Source organism: Leopardus geoffroyi, chromosome D3 (assembly GCF_018350155.1).
Source record: "Leopardus geoffroyi isolate Oge1 chromosome D3, O.geoffroyi_Oge1_pat1.0, whole genome shotgun sequence".
In the NCBI taxonomy this organism is placed as follows: Eukaryota; Metazoa; Chordata; class Mammalia; order Carnivora; family Felidae; genus Leopardus; species Leopardus geoffroyi.
In genome coordinates this window covers 91,155,432-91,179,309 of record NC_059339.1, presented here as the reverse complement: position 1 = coordinate 91,179,309, position 23,878 = coordinate 91,155,432, and positions in this window count along the sequence as shown.

Genomic DNA, 23,878 nt, shown 5'->3' with positions numbered 1-23,878 from the left:
TTTGCCAGAGTTCCCTCAAGCCAATTATTTGATGACTTTTCTACCTAACTTTTCAGTGGTGATGCAGATTCCACACAAATGGAGAATAAAATGAGACAACCAAATTTATTTGTACTTATGGACCTGAGCCAGAGCTTAAATGACTCCACCAATGGCGTTTACTTCCCTTGGGAGCCTATTCTCCAGTCTAATAGATCTCGCTGTTAGGAAATTTCTCTTATAATTCAGCATAAATTGTCCCTTGCTGAATTCCATCCCATTATTCCTGGTTAGATGTCCTTGGACTACCTTATACAATGAGCCCTCTTCTTACAGGCCTGTCCACTCCTAGGCAGGAGAGGGAGATGGGGAGGAGGCAAGAAGATAGGAAGGATAAGGAGGAGAAATGGAGTCGAATCTACCAAGCCTGCCCTGGCTTGTGTCTAATCAGTGGACATTTCAGCCACAAACTGTTACATATGGACACAGACAGCAAATTTATTAACAACGGGATTGGGTAATCTTGGAAAAATCTTCAATTTTCAGCTAACCCGACATCTACCTCTTTGTAATTTCTCTCTGAGTGAGATAGGTCAAAATCATAATGTTAAAGACTAAGGATACAGGGAAGATAAAGTTAAAGATCAAAGGGATCTGTCTGCAAGTTTTAAAGCCATAGATTTGGCTCTGTTTGGGGCTGCTGATAATTTCTCCTTTCCCCTTCTAGTACCTAGGGCTTTTAATAAAGGACACTGTTCATTGCAGTGTTTTAAAACATTGTACTTACAATATCATTGAGTACTGGCAACATGGCGCCCATGGCATGGTTTGCTCAGAGCCCTGCAGTCAAGGACTGCCTGAGTGCCCCCCACCTGTGTGGCTGCAGTGAGAGTAACCACAGGACAACATGTTCAATTTGAGCCTGAAAAAGTCAAATCAGTCTCTCTTTGCGTGTCTGGGCTGAGATATGGAAAGGTGGGGAGCAGTGAGCTGTCACATATTCTGTTAGGTGGACCATGGCAGGATGGAAGGCTCACCTGTAAAGGTAAGGGATGCCAAGGATGAAGGCAGACTCCCCAACAGTGAAAGCCTGGGCCATCCGCATCCCAGACCCCACTCCCATTTGCTTTACAGATTTGATAGCATCCTATATTTTGGTTTCATGAAGAAGCTCAGAATCCTTAGAGTAATTGATGCCATTTAAACTGAGTTAGTGTTCTTTACAATGCAAAGTTTCAGCTTGTTGCTGAGGAAACTGTCCAGCAGTAAACAGAGGAACAGAGATTCACCTCCAAGCCTTTCCCACTCCAAGCTAGGATTTTTGTCATCATGGAGTACTCACTGACTCCAAGACACTCTAGCCCACAGTCTACCAGGATATGAAAAGGTCGAGGGAGGGAGAGGCCACTCGCATCCAACTCTTCAAGCAAGATTGAACTTGGCCTACGCATGACTTAAGCAACCCAGACAGCTCACTGGCCCTTTCTGTTCCCCAGGCTTCTATTTGCAAAATGCAGAATGGCTGTCTTTGACCAAGTGCCTTTCTGTAGATAAGGTCTGTGTGTTCTTCTTCAAAAATTTTTTAACATTTATTCATTTTTGAGAGTGAGAGAGACAGAGCATGAGTGGGGGAGGGCAGAGAGAGAGGGAGACACAAAATCCAAAGCAGGCTCCAAGCTCCGAGCTGTCAGCACAGGGCCCGACTCAGGGCTGGAACTCACAGAGTTCAAGATCATGACCTGAGTTGAAGTCAGACGCTTAACCGACTGAGCCACCCAGGCACCCCAAGGTTTGTGTGTTCTTAACGGTGGTGTTAATGTCTGTACTCCCGAGGAGCCTCTTAAACTATGTCCATTAAAGTGCTTTTGTCCTTGGCTGCACTTGGACTGGGTTTATATTTGATAAGACAGGGCACATCCAGGAAGCAGCCTGGATACCCACAAGAAACACCAAAAAGGGATTCCACGGCAGTGCAGACAAGGATGGACATACATAGCCACGACCTAGCCATGTCTAACATTGTCAAAGAATACAGAGGACAAGAACCCCCATTAGGTTGTCTCTACCATTGGCCCTTTTCCCCATAAAATCTCCTTCCCAATTCGTCTGGCAAGATTCCCTGCAACGTGACGTTCACAATATACACAGAAGGGCAATAGATTTCTCTGTAGTCTCACTTTCTAACCAGATGAGACTCTTAGAAAAGACGTTCCACCCAAAGCCGTCTTGAAAAGAGACCAGCTTCTTCCCAGTGGCAAGTAAATTTCCTGGCTTTATGCCAATTGACCATGCTGTGTTGTACGCATCACATCGTGGTCCCCTCCCTGCCTGAGCTACACCCTACGGTATTCCTTCCGGATGGACCCAAGTCAGCAAACATGAAAGATGCAAATTATCTCCCAACTACATGCATGAAGCCTGCAAACGCTATTCTTAGCAAGGTGCTGATTACGGCAAATTATGAACTAACACGCCAGGCTCTGAGATTTGAAATCTTTTAACTGTGTTTGCTGTGTAAGTGCCTCCAAACGAATTGAAAAATAGAAGGGGAAAGCAGCAAAATCAGTGATTCAGGGACTTGCGCGGGTTGCCAACATCTGATTTCTGCCTTCCTGCCTCCAGCCTTTGCCCACATGTGCACACACGTCCACACGTGTGCACACATGCACACGCATTAAAGCAGAGGACAGACAGGTGAACGGAAACAAGCAGAATAGTAGCTGGTCCTTCTGGTCTAGGCTTCTTGGCTGATTTCATCACAAGTTTGCTGATTCAGACTAGCCCTTTTTCAGTCTCTCCACAAGTATTAAATGGGCTCCCACATGAGCCTGGCACGAGTGGGCTGGGCTGATGTGATGGCAAAGAAGGCAGAGGTGAGCTGATCCTTCTGAGACCACTTGCCTGGCCGCACCGCAGCTCTAAGTGTGGCCTGGATGGGCAGCATCCACGGATTTGTCAGAAATGCATGTTCTCAGGTCCCACCCACGCCTCCTAAATCAGGATTTCTGCTCATGAGGCTCAGGAAGCTTTGTTTTAACAAACTCTCCAGATGATTCTTAAGCATGCTGAAGTTGATAAGTACTGGGACTACAGTACCGATGTTTTAAAAACTGGCAGAGCCACTTTGGCATGTGGAATAAGTGTGATGGAAATCCAGGGGGTTTATAAGCACTGGTTCAGCCTTTGTAGATTCTGAAGGCTTTGCCATTCCCGTACGGGACTTAAACTATGGCTCAGGAGTTTTCTGAAATTAGATCAACCGAGGATCCCAGACAGTATGAAAAAAAATCATTAAAAAATAAAAAAATCCTGTAGTAATATTGGCTACACATCTCTACTAAAGATTTGTGTGGCTCCCATTAAATTACATTTCCACCAGGAAGGGACCCAGTAAAACAAAAGTTTTTGTCAATCTCTGATCCCATTACAGTTATTCTTTAAAAGGGAAAAACCTGATTATATGCTGAGCACATAGTCAATTGCAGAACAAATTGTTTTATTTGAGGAGAGTTGCTGGTCAATATGGAAAGGAATGATGCCCTTCATTTTCTTCATTGGCAATAGATCAATATGAAGTTGACAGTTTCTAGTTCCCAGGTAAGATAATGTTTCCAGGTAGGAAAGACAATATTTAAGGCTTGGAAAGCAAGGAAATCAGGTTCCTTTATTAAATGCTTTCTTGGGGCACCCGGGTGACTCAGTCAGTTAAGCATCCGACTCCGGCTCAGGTCATGATCTCATGGTTTGTGAGTTTGAGCCCCGCGTCGGGCTTTCTGCTGTCAGCGTGGAGCCTGCTTCAGATCCTCTGTTTCCCCACCCCTCTCTCTGCCCCTCCTCTGCTTGCTCTTTCTGTCTCTCTCTAAATAAATTAAAAAAAAAAAAAAAAACTTAAAAAAAACCTTTCTGATAGGAAAGCGAAGCTAGGGGTCGTATTTTCATTTTTAATGGCTGTTCTGAAAATAAGTTCCAAGCGTCCCTCCATCCCTACCTGCCTGGCGGTTTCCTGGTTCCCAGGAGATACAGTGAGGGTGCGGCCCAAGCTAATGATGTGATCTTCGTCTTGCACAGAGCATCTTCTCTGAGTCTCCATCTCCTTCCCGCACGCCTAACCTGGATTTTCTGTAACAGACACCCAGGGACCGTCTTTCCCTTTTCTTCTGACCCCATCGCTTCCTTCTTCTGAGAGCCTGGTCTAAATAGCAATAGTTGTTTTTAATCCTTATTATGCGCGGGCACAGGACGAAGTGTGCACGACCCTCCTCTCCCCTAATCCTTGCCCCAGGCCGAGAAGTAAACGCTACCACCCTCCCCATCCTACGGACAAGCAAACTGAGTCGCAGAAAGATTAGCTACCTTGCCAGAGACCAAGCGGAGTAAGTGGTAGAGTGGGGACCTGCGACCCAGCTCCTCCGTCTCCTTTCCATCCCGTTCTGCATTTCCTGGCCTGGAACGTAGCCTACACGGAACATGTGTAGATGTCAGCGCTCCACCATGCTTCCGCGACGTGGTGAAAACGTCCTTAAACACCAGCATGAGGAATCTATTAAACGATACAGAGAACACGGCAAAATAGAGCTGATACTCATTACTCATGGTGGTTCTATGAAGTCTAGATACGGTTTTCTACGGTCACCTTGGAAACTGAGTTAGCGAAACCTGGAGACTCGCTTCCAGAGGAAATCCGGGGTCAGGTTCCTGCAACTCTCCAGTCACAGCATTTCATCAACCAATTCATAGACAGCCTTGTTTGATGTGTGCTTCTGTTTAAAGACACCTTGTTGAATATGTATTATATATTGTTGATTCATTAACGTGGGACTTGTGGCCAACAGCCCTGTAACTCATGCCTGAACAGCACTCACCTAACACAGCACAACACAGGCGTCCTTAGGAACACTAGACAGCCCCTAAGCACTGTTTGGGCACCATTTTTTGGAGGGGGGCATTTTAAACAGCAAAGTTACCAACACACAAAAAAACCCACAAAAATGTGGAAAACATTTGCAAATACTGAGTCCCTGAATAACGAGGATCGGTTGTACCAGCCAGTCTTACTACTCTTCAGCCATCCTGCCACTCCACTGACATTCGTGGGAAGAACCAATTACTTGAGCGATCCGGGTCTCTGCTGCATGTCTGCTCTTCGGTGAATGCAGTTGGCACCCCCTTCTCCACACACGTTCTTTCCTTAGCTTCCAAGCATCACAGCACACTTGCCCTCCACTCATCTGCCTGGTGGTCTCCTTCCTCTCCATCCCTTCAGTCTGGAAACTTCTCTGACCTGGGAGCCCTTCCGAGCTTCTCAATCCTTGCATGCTCGCTAAGGGATGATGCCCTCAGCTTCCATTTCAATCCCTAAGGAAGCTCAAGCTTTGGGTTTCTTCTTCCTGGAATGTTCTCCTCTGCCGTCCACATAAAAACTCACTTCCCCTCTTCCTTCAAGTGTCTGTCAAGATGCCACCTCCTCCAGGTTCTCGTCCCTTTACCCTCCTTTATTTGTTGCATGGCTTCTTACGCCACGTGAGGTATTACATATCTGTTGCTGTTCCTTTGTCGTTTTTAATCCTCCTGTGGCAGGCACATTCCTAAGCTGGTCCCCAAGATTCCCGCCCTTCTGGACAGATACCCGTGTGACCCTCTCTCTGGGTGAGAGGAACTCTAAATGCAGGGGGATGGTCACTCCTTGATTGGTGATGCTATAGGGCAGTGGTGGGAGCTGCGCCTGCCCTAGTGGACTGGGCAGAGATTTCCCTGCAGGCCTTGGAGAAGTGGGCTGCCATGTTGTGGGAAAGCATGTGTCAAGGACCTAAGGAGCCCATATTGCTGAATTCTCCCAGCAAGCGGGATGATCCCGGAAGAGGAAGATGACCCTGAGCCCCAGCCAACACTTGGATTTCAGCCTGTGAGACACTGAGCAGACAGCACAGCTAACAGGTGCCCAGGCTCCTGACCCATGGACATTTAGACAATAAACGGGTTTTTTTTTTTGAGCAGCTAAGACTTTGGTAACTAGTTACACAGCAATACATACACCTTTCCATTAGAAAGCAAGCTCTGTGAGGGCAGCGAACCTGTGTTCCTCACTCCTTTCTCCTCTCAGCCCACAGCTGGGACTCAATAATGAGTATGGGCTGGGGCTGCTTGGGGTCCAGTTTTATAGAACTTGGGGTCCACAGCGCACCCAAAGATTTCTGCAAAGTCCTACCTTCCTCCCTCATGCTTCTATCCGGCTACCATCCCCTGGCACAGCAGCAAACAGTGTGGGTGTGAAACACTGCCCCTTGATGAGTGTTTTCTCCAAATTCCAGTAGAACTAAGTATTGAGACGTCGCTAACCTGGGAGGGGTCATCTGCCATGGGAAGGGCCAGGATATGAAGCACGCTGCATTCTCCACTTTGGGGACAGCCCTGTCCATGGCCAGCTTCCTCCAGCTTTCAGTGTGGAACCCATGGGGGCCTCTCAAGGAATTCTTTCTAAATAAACCCAGTGCCTTTCTTTCTTGGAAGCTCGTGGGGACAGCTGTTAATACAGTGACATTTTCTACATCATTTAATCTATGCTGATAAATTCTACTTCAGACTCTCCACTGGGCGTCACATGCGTCGCATTTATCCATTTGCCTGCTGGTCACCTGCGTTTGGAAGTCTCACAGGTACCACAAATTCCACACGTCCAAACACTGAACTAACCATTTCATTCCTGAAAGCTTCTTCTCCAGGGCTCCATAGCTCATCGCCTGGCATTTCCACCCAGTTGTCCAAGCCGCAAACCTTGGAATCACTTCCGAGGTGCCCTCTCCCTCGCCTCTGGCATCTGATCAGTCATCCAGAGAGTTGGACCTCTTTCTTCTCCTTTGGAAATGGCTCTTGGGTCCATCCACCCCCCTGCAATGTCATGACCATGACCTGACGCCAGACCACCATCACCATCTCACTGCTCCTTCAGAAAGCTTCACGGGGGCTTCTCTGCCCTTTGTCCTGACAGTTCATTTTCCACAGTGCAGCCAGGTCTGTGTCCTGATGTAAATATGCTCCCCATGACTTCCTTGCACCCCTCTGTCTTGTATGTTCTCAGTTCCTCAGAAACTCCCTTGTCCTTCTCACTCCCCCTTGGCCTTTGCCCATACGTCTGCCTGGAAGGCCCCATCTCCTCCCCTGCGCCTGCTGACTTGTCCCTACCCCTCAGGTCTCTTCTGCATTAGTTCCTTAAGACTTGGTTAGAGTGCCCTCTTATTTGCTTTCATAGCTATCAAAATGGTCACCTACTGCCTTATAATGGACAATCCAGTGCCCGACTCCCCACCTGAACAGACGATTTACAGGGCAGAAGTTGCATGTGTCATCTTGTTAGAAGCTGTGTCCCAGTGGCCAGCATGGTGTGGGACAACAAGTGGTGCTTAAGACTTGCAGGTCAGTGGACAAGAGAACAAGGAGAAGACACAGGCCCCCAGGAGCCCCAGAAGATGCTGGCCCCCAGGAGCTCACTGACTTGTTGCAAAGTTAACCCATGAAAACTCACTGTCCAATAGCGATGCAACAGTGCTAGGTCATGCTAGACGGTGTGGAGCTATATTTGACTGATTGTGGGTGAGAACCACGGAAAGAGAATGTCCATGAGTTGAGAGACACATGGGAGCCCTGTGTGCGGGGAATATCTCACTGAGAAGTCACACTTTGAGCAGAGCCCTGGTCAACGCCGACAACTATATCAAGGGAAACAGCCAGGGCAAGTTTCTCTGAAAGAAGCAGATGTACAAGAGGGGCTCTTGGGGGGTGGGATGGTGAGGTGGGAAACAGAGGGCACACCCGAGAGAGGTTGCATGGACACGGTTCAGCTAGGAGGCAACTTGACGAGATGCGGGGACCAGCAGACAAGCAGGGTGGTGGTGGTGCAGTGCCCAAGGTCTTGGAAATGGCGGAGCCATTACTCTGGTGAAGTTCGGAGGGATGAGGGCAGAACACGGGCTCCCGGCCCGTGCCTGAAGGAGCCGCACAGGAATGGGCCTTGGGGTCACCACCAGCATCACCTTCCCACCCCCCACCTGCCTCCCCACAGGATCTGGGAGGAGAAAGCCCGAGGGACACAGTGGATGGGGGACAGGAGGGGGCACAGAGCTGGGTGAGGGTGGGCTGGGCAGGCAGTGCAGATGTGAAATCATCATAAGTAACCCCTTTAACTCTGCAGCAGAAATTCTGTACAGAATCAGGGGTTCTGTAGGATGCAGGATTGGATAGGTTCCCAGCCCCCCGTTTGAAGGATCACAGAGCAAATGAATGAATGAGTGCAGACTGATGCTTCTGGAGCCGTAGCCGGGCACTGGCAGCACATTTCACATACCACACAACGTCAGTAAGTCCAGATTAGTGAGTTTGGACTTTATCACATCACCACGGGCAGCTAAATAAAGCCTGTAGCAGCAGAGTGATGGAATGAAGTTCATCTAGAGTCTCTAGGTGAGCTAAGCTCCTCGGTGACGCATTGGGAGAGCAGAAGGAGAGAGTCTGGATGCAGGCGAAGTCAGAGGTTCCTGGTGGTCGTGATGATGACAGTTATAACAACAACAATTTATTGAGTGTCTTCCATAGACCCGGCACTGGTGGCCCATGTTTCTGCTAAACTCTCTCTCTCACCGCACACAACTCCGCTGGGGGAAGCAGGTACTAACATTCCCTTCGTTTTACAGCCGAGGAAAGGGGGGCTCGGAGATGTTTGGAAACCTGCTGCTGTCGCACACATGGTAACTCATAAAGCTCCAATTACTTGATGTCAGAGTCCACGCAGGTGACCCCTGGGCGGAGCCACGTGCCAGACCGGAAGTGACGGGGCGGAGTCAGCAGGCCCTGTGGGAGCAGGAGTACAGCCCATCCTCGTCCAAATGAGCTCACTCCCTCCGTCTCTGTGATGTGTTTCAGGCAGCCTGCCCCCTCTGTGTCTTGCCCACGATAAGGTCCACTGCATCTGTCATGATTTGCACTTCTCTGAAGGTGTCCCCAAATCTCTGTAAAACTCCCCCTTTCACTTTCCATCTAATGGCAAATTGTGAAGCAGTCAAGGTCCTTCTGCTGAAATTGCAAGATGGTGAAGAAAGGTAAGATTTTTAAAAATGTGGGGATTATGTTAAATACCCCCCACATAAATGCATTTATTTTCCCATTATCTGAGAACCACTCTAGAAGAAAAACACAAGTGGGTCCTTGACTTATAGGGGGTGATCATGGATAGACCAATTTTTTAAAAACACACACAAAAACTTTTTTTTTTATTAGATTACTGGTTGTGTGGGCTGTTTCTGTATGTAGAAACAAAGCATGCTATCTCTTTGGGGCACATGAGAGAACAGCCCCATGTCCCACAAGAGTCCCCTCCATGGTCCCCGCACAAAATGCCATGGGGTCCCGCTAGATTCCTCACGGGGTTGCTCCCACCACCCACGTGTTAGCAGCAGAGCAGGAAAGATCCGGTGTGTTTCACGAGCATTGTCAACCCAAAGCCAACCCGTAGCCCCTACCAAATCGTCCAGTGATTACCAGAGTCGGGGCAGGTGTGCTGGTTTTGGATAGCTCCGCCGACCCTCCAAACAAGTGTCCCAGTGAAGCCAAGTCAACACAATTCAGTTCCTAACTACTAACATCCCTACTGAACCGTTTGGATGGCCGTTCCATCACCATTATCCCCATTCCTTCACTAAATAAATCAACCAACAGAGTACGGCGTAGAATCCAAGAAGAATATAAACCAAGTCAACGAGAGAAGAAAATGGCAGTTGCGACCAAAGCCATTGTTTGGTTGGGTTGCCGGTTAGTTTCGTGGTTAATTTTGGTTGTTTTTCAAGCGCATGACCTGGAGGGATCACAGGGAAAGGGAGGGTGGGAGGCAGGAGGTCCTCCTCGAGAAGGAGGCTTTGTCTGAGCTTCCAGAAAATCCAAGTCTGTCACACCCCTGAAATGAGAAAGCTGGGCATGTGAAGCAAGCCATTTTTTTTTTTTTTTTGTAACTCCTAATGCCTGTGTGCATAATTCCAAATCAAACATATTCACATTATTAACTTTTTAAAGTTTATTAGTCTCAGCGCTAATGAACTCATTCATCCTTGGCAAAGGCACACAGCTCCCTAATGAAACGTCAATAGATACATCGCCCGTGAAGTGAGCACATCCAATGTCTGATGCCAAATTCCACTTGGCTGTAAGGACTGGAAAGACGAGATCACTTCCAAGGAGACGCTTGGACTCAGCTTCGCGTCACGGGAAAAGCACCAGAGCGGATGTCTGCAGACTGGGATTCTACACCTGGCTCAGCCACTTGGTGGCTGGGTGACCTTGAGCAAGTCTCCTGCAGGAAGAGGAGAGCGGTCTGGCTTAGCCCTAACGTTGCCTCTCGGTGTGTAATTAAATACTCTCCCTCCCGCCCCACACACACCCGTGCCCTTCTAAGAGCTATCAGCATTTACCTACGCTATGTTGCATGGCATCCTATGTTCAGACATCTGCCTAGTTAAACAATGGTTCGTTTTTTAAGGATGAAATTAAAACTTGGCTCCTTGGGAGACAGCATGCCACAGGTTAAGGGTTTTAATTTCTGACCCGTCTGAACACTGCACGAATCCGGAGCTGTAATGAGTTTCCTAACCCGCGCTGTATGTGTCAGCCTGCGTGACACTGTGTTGAGCGTGCCACGGGAGACAGAAAAGGGAACGGCCTTTTAAAAAAAATCTAAGCGAGCCTCCCCTTCTCTCAATTATCAGTTTTGAAAAGTAGCCTGAGCATGGGTGCGATTCTGTTTGGAGGTTTCTGAACTGCTAGCATTAATTCTCCAGGGTAAACTTCCTGTCTACAAGCAATGATGGGTTTGTTTGTTTGTTTTTCTCACTTTACCTCAGATCTTTAAAATTGCACCACAGCTAGGAAGTCAGGACTGCGTTCCCCCAATGCTTCATGGAAAGAGACTGCTTTATTATTGAGCAAAAGCAAAAACGATAATCGTGAAAAGCTTTTGCTTCTGGACCGCATAAATTATCTCCAATTTTCCTCATTATTTTCTTCTGCAGGGTATAAAGAGATTGCCTGCAGTAAAATATGGATCAGTACAAAACAAATAGAAAACAGTTTAAGCCACTGAAGTATTTACTTTTTTTATTTAAAAAAAAAAGACATTTTAATCCTATTAACGGTAAATTATATTACCTATTGTGAAGGCAGACATGAAAGAAATATTTGAAGCATGCAGTTAATTATGATACCAAGTGACACATAATATTTATGCTCTTCTTCTCTGGCCTCCACAGTTTTTCTCTCACTAACTGTGAGTCACACGCTGATTGAAGTCTTGAAATCAACACCGAGGCGGACCCACAAGCACATGTGCAGAGGATGCCTTGTTCTATGGCTAATTAATGGTGCAAGGAATAGCCATTGTTTATTCTTTTATAGTCCTAATTTCACATAGAGGAGAAAATTCTCTCCCCCAGTCCTTTTATCTTAATTCTCCATTTCAGCATATTTGCTAACTGCCTGTCCGGGCACAGCGAGGCACAGAGCTTGCAAACGACCATCTGTGCCTCCGTGAGGCGGGTGGGCTTTGCGAAACTCCAAGACATTCAGTAGAGCCCAACCGTCTTTGAAGGAAGTGGCTAACCCACCTAAATAAGTCAGGTGTTTCAGACGTTACGACGTATTTCTGTACAATTGGAATAAGATATAAAATACCGGCTGGAGTTAGTAAGTCGTTTTCCTGTTTGACGACTACACGGTGACTTTGCCAAGCTATGTCAGAGAAACAGGTAACAGGTTCCCGCTGGCTGGCTTTCCGATCAAGAATGTTCCAGTTCCAGGGGCAGTGTGCTGGGAGGTCACTCTGGAGGGCTGAGGGCATAGGGACACACCCACTGGTCTATGCTGCACCAGGGCAGAGTCTCAAGCAGCAAAATACTTCTCCTTCCTTTCGCACATAGAAGGCTAACCCCTGTGGACATCCACTGTCTCCTACCAAAGTCCCAGTATACGTTCTGCTGTTTGTAGCAGTGGCGATGTGTTTTATTTGAACTACCCCATTGTTACCTGTGAGTCGTACAGGCATTTCCCCTAACGCTTCTGTTTCATGACCACTTGTAATTCCCAACAAGGATGGAGTGGGAATCCAATTGGCTACGGAAGTATGTTGTGGACCATGAGACATTCCTGCTATTAGATCTTGAGATGAGATGTCGCTATCATCCTAAAAACAAGAGTTTTTACTCACCTATTATTCCCCATTGTAGTTCCATGAGATTGATTAATTTTTATGTCAGAACCTAAATAATGTGAGAAATATCTATCATTTGAAGTAACAAGAGCCATCCAGTCTGTTGAAGATCAATCATACACTACGTGTTTCGCATATGTTCTCATTTATCCTCACAATAAATTTGCAACGTCAGCACTAACATCCACTATGGTCAAGATAGAAACAGAGGTTCAGAGAAGCTAAGTCACTTGCTGAAAGCCAAGAGCCTATACGTTGAAGGACCACAAAACAAATGCAAGCAGGTACTTGGTCCCCAACACCAACTATTTCTCATTTAAATAGCTTCATACTACAAAATTATGACACAAATATTAACAATTGAGTGAAAGCATTTACATTTGAATTCAATATCCATTCTGAGTTAGAGAAATAATTCTACCAGACCTCATTTAGTGACAAAATATTCAGAACATTTCGTCCAATTCTCAAATTATAATGAGATAATTTTTTTTTTTTTTTTTTTTTTTTTTTTTTGCTGAGGTGTAATTTACATTTTCCGAAACGCACAGATCTCAAGTGTGCAGTTTGATAAGTTTCGACAAACGCATACGCCTGTATAACCCAAGGCTCTGTCTGGATAAAAGTGTTTCTGTCACGCCAGAGCACTCTGTCATGCCTGTGTCTGGCCAATACCTGCCCATCCACATGGGGAAGCACTGTTCTATTTCCTTTAGATGATCTCACCTGTTCTTACCTCCATGCAGAACCCAACAGAGTATTGGGTTTGTGTTCTATTGCGTCCATAAGAAATTACCACCAATTTAGCTAATTTTACTCACACTCATTCGCTTGGGTGTGCTTAGTTCTGTACAGTTTTATCACATGTATAGGTCTCTGTTTCCACCACCACAGTCAAAGTACTGAACAGCCCACCTGAAGGCTGGTGGTGCCATTTGCAATAGCGGAACCGAAGGGTCCCACCTGTGGCCATTGAAGAGCCACACACACCTACTTCTTCCTGCCCTGTCCCTCCGTATCTAGTCACTAGAAACCACTAATCTTGTATTTATTTCCACAATTTTGTCATTTAAACATGTTTACATAGGGGCACTTGGGTGACTCAGTCGGTTGAGCTTCCGACTCTTGACTTTGGCTCAGGTCATGATCCCAGGGTCATGGGATCGAACCCCACATCAGGCTCTGTGCTGAGCATGTTGCCTGCTTAAGATTTTCTCTCTCTCTCTCTGTTTCTCTCTCTCCCTCTACTCCTCTTCCCCGCTTGCATGCCCTCTCTCTCTCTAAAAATAAAATAAAATAAAAATGTTTATATAGATGGAATCATACCATATGTAACTTTTTGGATCGGCTTTTTTCACTCAGCGTAATGACCTGGACATTCATCCAGTTTCTTGTATGTATCAATAGCTTTTTTATTTTATTGAGGAGTAGTATTCTGTGGGATGGATATGCCACAGTTTGTTTAACTATATACTTATCGAAGGATATCTGGACTCTTTCCAGTCTGGGACTATTTAAAAAAAATAAAGGAAATATGAATACTTATGTACTGCTCTTTGTACGAACATGTTTTCATTTCTCAGGTAGCCACTGATGAATTTCAAGTGCTAAGTTGTACGTCAATTGCATAATTAGCTTTAAAAGAGAAACAAAACTGCAAAACTCATTTCCAGAGTGGTTAAACCATTTTCCGTTTCTACCAGCGATGCATGTGCGACTCACATCCTCGCCAGCATTTGATTTTGTCACCGTTTTTAATGTTAGCCTTTCTGATAGGCATGCAGTGATAGTTCATTATCATTTTAATTGCATTTGCCTAATGGCTAATAATCCTGAGCACCAATTAATATGCTTATTTGCCATTTCTAATATCCTCTTTGGTAAACTATTTATGTCTTTAGTCCATTTTCTAATTGGATTGCTTAATTTTTACTGTTGAGTTGTGAGAGTTCTTTATATACCCTACTTGTTAGTCCTTTGTTGGATATTTTCTGTGAGCCTATAGTTTGGTTTTTTATGCTTTCCACATGAGGTTTCGAAGAGAAAAAGATTTTCATTTTGATGAGGACCAAAAATTCATTTTTTTAAATGAAATGAGCTTTTAGTGTCAAGCCTAAGAACTCTTTGTCTGTACCTAGATTCTAAAGATTGTCTCCTATTTTTTAAAGAGGTTCTATAATTTTGTGTATTACATTAAATCCATAATCCATTTTAAGTTAATTCTTGTATAACATGTGAGACTTAAGTCAACATGCTATTTTTATGGCCTATAAAAAAAGTTGTTGAAGCAATTTTGTGAAGTCTGTCCTTCCTCTGTTGAATTGCTTTTTGACCTTTGTCAAAACTAATTTAAGTGTATGTTTGAGGTTCTACTTCTTGGTTCTCTACTCTGTTCCATATATCTAGGTCTCTATCTCTCCACCAACTCCTACTTGGTGTTGGATCATTTTTCCTACTTTATTTTTCTTTGTCAATACTATTGTAGCTCTTCAAGAGTAGCTTTCTATATAAATTTTAGAATTAAGTTTGTCTATATCTGCAAAATATCTTGGTGAGATTTTGATAAGAATTGCATTATATTCATTAATGAATTTGAGGGAGAAGTGACGCCTTATGATGTTAACTAATCCATTAACATGGTACAGTTTTTCATTTATTTATATATCCTTTTATTTCTTTTATCAGCATTTTAAAATATGTAACATACAGGCCCTGTACGTGTGTTGTTTGGTGGATGTTTTAGTATTTCATTTTCTTCGGGACAAATATCAATGGTATTTGTTTTTAATTTAGATTTCCACATGTTCATTGCTAGTATAGAATAATGTGTCTTGACCTTGTGCCCTATGAACTTGCTGAACTCACTTACTATAGAATTTTATGGGTAAGCACAAATTCCTTGAGATTTTCTACATAGGCAATCACTCATTTTCAAATAGAGGCTATTTAATTTCTTCTTTACAGATCTGTGTGTCTTTTGTTTCTTAAGCTTGTCTTGTTACAGTGGAAATTATTGCCAGTAGTATGTAGAATAAGAGTGGTGAGAACAAATGTCTTTGCCTTTTTTATTACCTTAGGAGTAAAGTTTTAATTCACCACTAAGTATGATGTTAGCTGTTGGTGTTTCATAGATATTTTTAATCAAGATGAGGTAATTACTTCCTATTTCTAACTTAATGAAAGTATTTTTTAAAGTCATAAATAACGTTACATTTTGTCAAATGTAGGGGTTTTGTTTTGTTTTTTGGGTTTTTTTGGTTTTTTTGTTTGTTTGTTTTTTGTTTTTTGCATCAGTTGACATGATTGTATGACTGTTATTCTTAAGCTTGTTAGTATGGTGGAATGCCTTACCTGATTTTCAAAAGCTGAATTAGCCTTGAATAACACTCCACAGCCAATCTACAAATCACTGATCTCTGACTACTGCAGTTAGTCCATATACATTATGGTGACTATTGACACATTGGAGATGAAGCCTGCCATTTTATTATTTAATATTTGCTTTTTCTGGTCCTTGGTCCTGTTTCTCTTTTCTTGACTTCCTATAGGTTATACATTTTTTTCAGAGGTGTATCTTGATTTATTTATCGTGTTTTTTCATTTATCTCTTTTATAGTTTTTTTGGTGGTTCTTCTGAGTTTTGAAACACACACACATGACATCACAGTCTACTGATATCAACATCTTCTCTCTTTCACTGGGGGAAATCTTACCTCCATTTGGGTCCTTTTAACCTGCCACACTGTAAAATATAATTATCCTCATTGTTAACATTTTTTTTCAATCATGAAATAAGATTTATAAAATCTTTTAGAAAAAATAATCTATTGTATGTACCCATATTTCTGTTCTTTCTGTTGTTCATTCCTTCTTCCACATCATCTAAGACCTTTACATTTTTTTTTGTTTGAAGAAATTCCTTTCATCAATATTTAAGGGTAGGCTTTCTAACAACAAATTCTTCTAGTACTTCAATTCTTTGAGAATGTATTTATTTCCCCTGTATTCTTAAAGGATCGTTTTCCTGGATATAAAATTCTGGGTTGACAGGTTTCTTCTTTCACAATTGAAAATTTTTATTCTACTTTCTCCTGGCATTCATGATGTTAGATGAGCATTGTACAAGCTTTCAGAATGATTTTTTGCTAGTATTGGGGAAAATGCTACACTAATTGCTACTCTAGTCTTATTTAACAAAGATAAAATATAAAAGAGATAGGGATCAGACTCTTTCCAAGTAACTTTACTACACTGAGAATAAAGCTCAAGAATGTTTATAGGGTTGCAAAAATATCCAGCACTCAACACAGAAAAATTTACATTATATTGCATCCCATAAAAAGCACCAGCCAAATAAAACAGCTGTATTATTATGAGAATGATTAAGATGAAATCTCACACAATGCAAACTTAGAACTGACACAAATGATAAAAGATAGATAAAGACCAAATATCTACTATAAATATATCCCATATGTTTAAGGAGCTAGAGAAAGATTGAACATATTAAATAGAGACATTGATATTAAAATAAAAGTCTAAATAAAACTTCTAGGGATAAACTTCACAGAGTCTGAAATTAGAAATATATTGGATGGGATTAACAACAGATTAGATATTTCAGAAGAGAACAATAATAGAAACAATCCAATATAAAACACAGAGAAAATAGATTTTTTCAATGAAAAGAGCATTGGTGAGCTGTGGGACAATGTACAGAAGAACAAAGGTAAGAACTACAGCCAACTTCTTGTCGGAAACAATGCAGCCAGAAGATAGTGTAGGAGCATCTTTACTATATAGCAAAGCACAGAAAAAACTGTAAAAGAAAAAATAAATGGTCAACCTAGAGTCTGTACTAATAAAAATAGCCTTCAAAAACAATGATGAAGGAAAAACTTTTTTCAGACACACATAAACTGAAAGAATTCAGTTCAACTATATACAAGTTGTATTAAAGTGAGTCCTTCAGGCAAAAAGAAAATGATCCCAGATGGAAATCTGGTTATACCTTAGGGTTGCTCTACGATGGTACTACCTGTCTTTGAAACAGATAGTCTATTGCAAAGGATTTCTGTTCATTGTAGGCTGCCTTGGAGCATCCCTGGCCTCTACCCACTAGATGTCAGCAACACTCCCCCTGCCCCAATTATGACCCCCAAAGTCTCTACATATTACCAATTGTCCTCCAGAGGGGGAAAAATTGTTCAAGTGGAGAATCACTAATCAACATAAAACAATAAAGACTACTGGAAATTATTACTATGTGAGTAATATAAAAAACAGTTTTCCTCTTATTTAAATCTCTTTCAAAGACTATTGCTTAAAGCAAAAATAATGTAGTCAGAGAATTACAACATATGTAGAAATAAAATACATGGCAATAATAACACAAGACTTGAAGGGAAAAAATATACTTTGATAAGATTCTTATACTATATGTGAAATGAAAAAATGTCCATGAAGGTAAACTTATAAATTAAGATGGATACCACAAATCCTACAGCAACCACCAAAACAAAACAAAGTACTATAATAATAGCCAACAAAAGAGGTAAAATGAAATAATAAAAATGCTCAATAGTGCAAAAGAAGACAGAAAAAGATAACAAAAGAAACAAATGATGAAGAGTATAGCAGAAAACAAATGGCAAAATGGTCGATTTAAACTCAACCATATCAGTGATTATATTAAGTGTAAATGATCTAACATTCCAATTAGAAGACAGAGATTGTCAGATTAAATAATAAAAAGAACCGCACCCAACCATATTCTGTCAACAAGAAACTGAGCATAAATATAAAGACACAAATTGGAGGAGTTTAAAAATGGAGAAAGATGCCTCATAAAGAGAAAGAGAAAGATGCCTCATAATTTTTTAGAAAGCTGGAGTGACTATATTAATATCAGACAAAGTAGATTTCAGCACAAAGATTTTTCTGGAATAGTCATTTCATAATAATAAAGGGATCAATTCATCAAGAGGATGTAACAAACTAAATGTTTATACCTCTAATAACAGTGTTTCAAATACATGAAGCAAACACAAACAGAACTGCAAGGAGATATAGACAAATGCACAATTATAACTGGAGATTTCAACACCCCTATCTCAGTAATTGATAAAATAAATAGACCAAAATTAATCAATAATTATATAGAAGATTTAACCGACATTATCAACTAAATTGACTTAATAGGCATAACAAAAATAGAATACACATTTTTTCTAGCGCACACAAACATTTGCTAAGAGAAACTAAATTCTGGTACATAAAACAAAGCAGGAACAGAAGAGAACTTCATAAAACCGGTAGAGTACATCTGTTTAAAATGTACAGCTAGTATCAGACCTAACTATAGAAGACCGAATGCTTTCTGCTTAAGATTAGTAACAAGGAAAGAATATTCATCGTCATCACTTCTATTCAATATTGTATTGGAGGTTATAATCACAAAGCAATAAAAAGAAATAGAAGGCACCCAAATTGGAAAGGGAGAATTAAGACTGTCTTTATACACGGACGCCATGATAGCATATACATAGAAAATCCTATAGAATCTAAAAAATAAAATAAAATAAAGCCTACTAGAACTGATAAGTCAGTTTAGCTAAATTGCAGGATACAAGGATACAAAATAAATGTGCAAAAAGAAATTGTATTTCTATATACTAGCAATACATATTAGAAATTAAAATTAAAAATAAAACTATAATAATGTCAAAAAATATAAAATAACTTGAGGTAAGTCTGACAAAAAGTGTGCAAGATGAGTACACTAAAAACTACAAGACACTGCTGAGAAAAATTAAATAAATTATCAATAAAAGAAAAGATACTGCATTATAAACAAAATATCAGCAGTCTTTCATAGAAATTGACAGAAGGTTTCTAAATTTCAAAGCTGGAAGCTTTACATTACCTGATTTCAATACTTATTATAAAGCTACAGCAATGAAAACAATGTAGTATTGGCCTAAAGATGGACAAATAGATCAATAGAACAAATAGTCTAGAAATAGATATACACAACTGTGGCCAACTGGTTTTCAACCAGGTTGCAAGAAAATTCAATAAACATAATTTTTAGCAAATGGTGTTATAAGATTGGATAGCCACATTGAAAAAGTCAGACATTTTTGATACCTTAGATTATTTGCAAAAAGATAAACCCAGTTGGATCATATACTTAAATGTAAGACCTAAAATGATAAAATTTCTAAGAGAAAACAGGATAAAATCTTTCAGTTCTTTGGCTACAAAAGTTTACTTAATTACAATACCAAAAGCATGAGCCAAAGAAGCACAAAAGGCTACGTGTTCTATGATCTATTTTTATGGCATTCTGGAAAAAGTGAAACTATACGGACAAGAATCAGATAAGTGGATACCCAGACGCTGGGGTGGAGACCAGAGATTGACTACACAGGGGTTATAGGGCACGTCTGGGAATCCTACACCTTCATCAAAAGTCATGAAACTAGAAAAGTGAATTTTACTGTATTCTGTCTCAATAAACTTGCCTTTTTAAATTAAAAACAAATTCGAAGACTGAGTCTTTTTATCCCCTCTCAGCCAGCACTTGGCCAACAGTAGATGTTGTGGAAACAAATATTGAGTAGATGGCAAATGTGCTTCTCCCATCTCTGGAAGATCTCTAACAGCCTGATCTCTTTCTGTCTCCATCTCTACTCCTGAATCCCAAGACAATAATGGCCCATCTCCCTTTACAGAATTGGGTCCAGAATGGAATAAGGTAATGGGTGTGAAAAGCCAATGCAAACATTAAAAGCTACCATGAACCAAGTTCGCACACTGTAGACTGTGCCCATCTGCTCTCTGGCGTCAAAGCACCTCCCGGGTTGAAGACACTGATCCTACATCCAATATTTATTCCAGCCAGCCCTTTTGCCGGTCCCACTGAAAGTTTCTCCTACCCACCATTCACCCCCTGACATCCACTTTGGAAACTTGAAGCAAGACACAGAGGTCTGTCCCAATGCTACCAAGCACAGCCCGTTATTCCTCTTGGGGAATCCTTCAAGCCTGCTCGAAACTCTCCCAAGAAGGGAGTGTGAGGAAGGTGGTGCAGATCCCAGCAAGTGACCGAAAGAGAGTGGGAATGCCCTAAAATCAAAGTTTTAACCACTTACTTTAAGTGGAGGGGAAACATCAAGTCTACTTGGGTTTTCAGAGGCTCAAAAACTGAGAGGAGGGTTTAACCAATTCCATCTGGTCACACCTTAAAGAGAAATGTCCTTTACACATCTCATGGACGTGAGTATTCTGAACTTCATGTAGCATACTCCTTCTCCAAGTGCTCACTGAGGGCTGGCTGGGTGCAGGTGTTTCTCCAGGAAACGTAACATCCCAGTGAAAAAAGAGAGTGAACCTGTCCCTCAGAGCTTATGCTCTTTATATTTATTTATTTATTTATTTATTCATTTATTCATTTAATTTTTTAAATTTTATACATATATATGTAAAATTTGTCCAGTTGGTTTTCATAGAACACCCAGTGCTCATCCCAACAAGTGCCTATGTTCTTTAAACGATTATTAGAATCCAAAAAAATTAGAAATGCATTTTATCCAATTTGTTTGTTTGCTCATTGCTTTGAAATGTTACTTTTTTGGCCAATGTTAGCACAGGATTGGAAAGACAAATAACAAAATCATTAAGTGTACCCTTAAAAGGCTCAAATTCTAACAAAAAGCGTAAGTATCTTCAATGTGTGCTCCATTCGACCACATGGCCAAGTCCAATATTTATAGGAATCATGGTAGGGAGAGAACATGTCTGTCATAAGCCCACCACACTGGCCGTTTGGGAGGCACGAGCAGATGATGCGCACACATAGGGAAAGCAAGGGGCCATTGCTCACTCTCAGGTTCTTTACAGGCAAGCTTGCTCAGATGTCAAGTCACAGAGAATTCCTTCATAACCTGAACTCAAGGAGCCATCCAAAACTATGACTACAACAAGAAAACCACAGACCAATTTTTAAAAAATTTTTTTAAAGTTTTATTTATTTTAAGAGACAGAGAGTGTGGAGCAGGGGAAGAGAGGGAGGGAGACAGAGAATCCCAGGAAGGACCGTGCTGTCAGCATGAAGTCCAATGTGGGCTCGAACTCACGAACTGGGAGATCATGACCTGAGCCAAAACTAAGAGTTGGATGCTTAACTGACTAAGCCACCAAGGTGCCCTAATTACAGACCAAATTTTTAAGTAGTTTTTAAACAATAACCCGTACATATGGTATAAAAATAGATGACATATACATTTATATGTGTATAGGCCTGGTGTATATAATGATAATAAAAAGTTATAAAAGACATAGATGCTGGATGCTTTTTCTTGAGGCTGTTTGATGGTGTTTTTAATCTTGAGGCTACGTATACCTAGCAGATCTTTTTGAAAAGATACTAATATAATATCCAGAATCTGATCACAATCTTCTAATATCTAGTTGTTAGAGAGTGACCACCTCTAAGGACTTTTTCAACATCCACATTGTGCAAGGCATTTGCAGTCAGTCGTAAGGACTCTTGGCAGTCAATATTTCTGGAGCCTTCAGAGGCCCGCTCGCCTAAACCCTTCTCAAACTGCAGTCCTAGAATTCAACATAGGAGCCAGGACTGGGAAAATATGTCATCTGTCCCTCCATTGCTCAGAACATGAATTATTCGAAATCCCTTTCCTCTTTACCGATAATTTTGTTTATTACTTGCTTCTCTCAGCTTGGCAGGAACAATCTGTTTCTTTTCTATTCCCTGCTAGTATCATTTTGTCATATTTGGGTTCAGTGGTAACATTCCTGTGTTTAGATCTCCCATTACTACTCAGGAATATTCAATCTCAGAACAGTTTTCGTTGACTTTTTAAAAAAATGCATTTTCTCTCAATCTCTTCCCATCCCCACCCCCAAACACACATTGACACTGGCTTCAGTCAGTGGTCTTTTACAACTGGCCAGCACCCAATACCTGAATCTTTGCATCATGAATGAATTTTATAATCTGTTTATTGACTAAAGCCTGAAACAAAGGCAAAATTACCTGAAACTATCTCTTTTATACCACATAGTTAAGCGTAAACATTTGAATTCATTTTCACCATTTTCTACTCCAAATGGCACTGATCCACGGACTACAAGAAAAAAAAAAAAAAACATTCTTTAAGCTTCATTGGTATCATTTTTTAACCAATATTAAAATGATGGAGTGTGATATATCCAGAGGAGTATAGACAATCAGAGATTGTTAAAAACTAAAAATTGGGAACGTATGAGATATTTAGGCATCATTAAGATCATTCCTCATTAAGATATCAGTGGGCATCCCCATCAAAAGAAGAATGCCATCAAGTCAATTCCATTCTCTGATCCCTTTATGTATGTGAAATTATCATTACGTCTCATCTGAAGATCTGTCCACATGGAGACGATGGACCAAAATCTCTCTATGGCTCTTTAACCAAATTCCTTAAGCTCAACATTCAAATGGCCCTCCGCATTCCTAACAGCACATATTTAAACCCACACAAACGTGCAGGGTGATGTACGTCGTAACTGTCTGTGTGGCATCCTGCCCCATGGATTTCTCCCGTTTGCCATATGAAAACCAATGGATGTGTCCGTGGGAGATAAGAAGCTGGCCCCGTGGCAGGCAGCTCCAGATTTCCGTATGGAATCCACTATTTAATGTAGGTGTTCTTAATGGCTGCTTAATTAGTAAACTCAGACAATTGCACTCAACTCGGGTCCCTGAGTGAGAATCTCAATTCTAGCAGTAAACTTGCATCTGGCTCACTACTGCCTTCATGGCACCCTGTCTCCCTGGAAGCTTTGGGTTATTGGGTTTGGGTGAGGGTTTCATCTGTTTGTTAGTGTGCTTTTCATGCCCGTATTTACCAAGTCTGTTACTGGCTTGTTTTCTCCTCAACCCTCCCTGGGCGTCCAAGTCCACTGGTCCTTGACCTTGTGGGTCCACCTTTCTGGTGTAGGTTCTCCTTCGTACAGCCATCCGTCATTTTCCCTGACTTCAACACAAGCTCTGACACACTTGGTGAGGAGCTACAGCTGCTCTGCCACCTACGGGGACTTACACGTCACCTGCTCCAAGCCCTCTGTTGTCACTGGATTAAAAGGCCAGACAGCTAGAATGTCTGGATAAACTCGTATCTGCTCGTGATCATCATGGCCTCAAGCCAGCAACAAATCCTATGTGTTTTCAGGGGAGGTCGCAAGGATTTCTAGGATTTGGCTCTTCCCACAGCTTAGAAATTTCTTTTACCTTCCCTTTATGTTTTAGAATTAAAAAAAAAAAAAAAAAAAAAGAATCCCATGTCAATTCAACAATACGAGAGAGAGAATGTACTTATAACCAGAATGTGAAATTCTCCAGGTAGAGTGCAATTTATAAATCAAATCTTAAACTACAAGACAAACACTCCCTAGGAAAGAGTTGTGCCCGTGTCGATGGCCTATCTTCCTCACAAACTGGTAATTTAGTCATGGTCAAATTAACAAATACTCCTGCTTAGTGGTCTCCCTTTGTTAAAAGCCCATCACTACCAGTTTTGAAGTCTGAACCATGCCATCAGACAGACCTCATTTGATACGTGATCTCTGTTTTACCCAAAAGAATGTTCT